This window comes from Myotis lucifugus, unplaced genomic scaffold (assembly GCF_000147115.1).
Source record: "Myotis lucifugus unplaced genomic scaffold, Myoluc2.0 scaffold_8, whole genome shotgun sequence".
NCBI classification, from domain to species: Eukaryota; Metazoa; Chordata; class Mammalia; order Chiroptera; family Vespertilionidae; genus Myotis; species Myotis lucifugus.
The window spans coordinates 6,199,298-6,201,497 of NW_005871056.1; positions in this window are offsets into that span (position 1 = coordinate 6,199,298).

Here is a 2,200-nt window from a genome sequence, read left to right on the forward strand (position 1 = left end):
ACCACCCCCGTCACAGACCACCAAGGACTTCCCTAGGTCCCAGACAAGACTGCCTGACCCACACACCCTCTCCCCAACCCTTTCTCCAGCCCATCCCTCGATCCTAACACTTCACGGAGTGTCTGTACAGAGATTTACTGTCAGCAGTTTATAAAGACGGGTAGGCTCCATATTCACTCCTCATGCCAGGGCACACACACTCACCTGTGTGCATCCATGGACATGCTCACTCACATGCTCGCTTGTCTAGGGAGACAGCAGGGCAGACGACAAAGCTGAGAGGCCCTGGACAAGTCCCCATCAGAAAGCAGGTGCTGGTTTGAGAGAGAGAGCACCGCGCTGGTGGGCAGGACACCTGGGCAGTGATCTTGGGAGTCACCCGGCTGAGCTTCAGAGCCTCCATCTGTTAAATGAGGAGCTGGACCACTTTATTGCTCTGGGTCTCTCTTGGCACCAAAATCTGACCTGTGGAAAGGGATCAATAGTGTCACAAGAATGAATGAAATTCCTCAAAGGGACTGTGGTGACGGATGCATATCCTGGGAGTTCAGAGGAGAGAAAGGCGCCCCGTGACCCCTGTCCCTGCACTCTGGGGGGGGGGGTGCCTCAGCTCCCTCTGGAACTGCCAGAAGCTGAGGCCACAGTCACAGATAGCTATCCGTCCCCTGGTCAGGCCTCACCATGTTTTCTGTGTCTATTTCCAATCCTCATGGAGTGATGAATGCTGGCCTGTGCTCAGCTGTCCCACCGCATTTGAGCCGACTTCCCAGGAGCAAACCCTGGAATTGGCTCTGGATTTCGGAGGAGGGAGAACAAATTGATTCCAGTGAAGAGCTATTCTTTTCTAGAACATTAAAGCCAGCTGTTGTTTCTGCAGCCTGCGGGCCCCCCCACCCCACCGCCCCCCGGGTGGCCGGCGCCCCCGACCCTGGGGAGCTGGGAGAGATGCCCCCCTCCCTCCCGCCCTGCATCCCCCACCCTCTCCACTCCAACCAGCAGCACTTCCGCTGGATCTCCACCTTGGACCTGCTCCCGGGAATGTCTGGGAGCATCACATAATGCAAACAGACCGTTTCATTATGGGTAATTCTGGTTTAACCTCCTGGCCTTCCGTCACGAGATTATGGGGCTCTTTTCTTAAAACTGCCTGGAGCGAGAAGGGGCCTTTCTTCCCTCCTGCTCACCCCCTAAATCTTATTTTCCTTCTCCGCAATTGTGGATCCTGTCTTCAGAGGCCCCCAGTCCTCTGCGAGCCCGCCCCCCCCTGCCTCCTCCGGGCTTTGTCTGATGAAACCTCCCAGTCTCGGGGGCAGAGGAAGGCGCTGTGACCCTCTCTCCACACTGCCATCGACTGCCCGCCTCTCTGCGGCCGCTTCCCAACGCGAAACCAGCATCTCCAAACCTGCCTCCCAAGGGCTGAGGGGTCTGCCAACATTTGGTGTGAATGTTTGTAATATGAGGATTTTCCTGTTGTTCAGAATTGTAATAAAAACAACCCACCCACACAAATGTAGCACATTTGTATGACATACGAGTCTGGTACATGGACAACTACCAACGCGTTAACTTGGGCCTTGGGCCTTAACTTACTTTTGTGTGCAGACCTTAGAGTGAAATTTCTACTTAATGAAAGGTGGTCCTAGGAGTGTCCTGAGAGCTGGTTTAAAAAACAAACAGACAGACAGACAATCACTCTTGCCAATTGCAAGTACTTGTGCCATCAAAGTAGATGGCAGTGGTTCTCACCTGGGGTGATTTTGGCCCCCACAAGGGATACCTGGCAATGTCTGGGGCCACTTCTGGTTTTCACTACTGAGGGGAATGTTACTACTTGTATCTAGTAGGTAGAGACCAGGGCTACTGCTAAACATCCTACAGTGCACAGGACAGGGATCCATGACAAAGGAGTACCTGGCCCCAAATGTTAATAGTGCCAAGGTTAGCCTGGCCGGTGTGGTTCAGTGGTTGAGCATCAACCCATGAACCAGGAGGTCATGGTTTGATTCCCGATGTTTGATGCCCAAGTTTTGGGCTTGATCCCCAGTAGGGAGCGTGCAGGGAAGCGGCCGATCAATGATTCTCTCATCATTAATGCTTCTATCTCAGAAATCAACAAAAAAAACATATTTAAAACAAAATAGTGCCAGGTTAAGAAACTCTGACATATGGGAGGCTTCAGTAGGTAGCTCAGCCCAGTAAT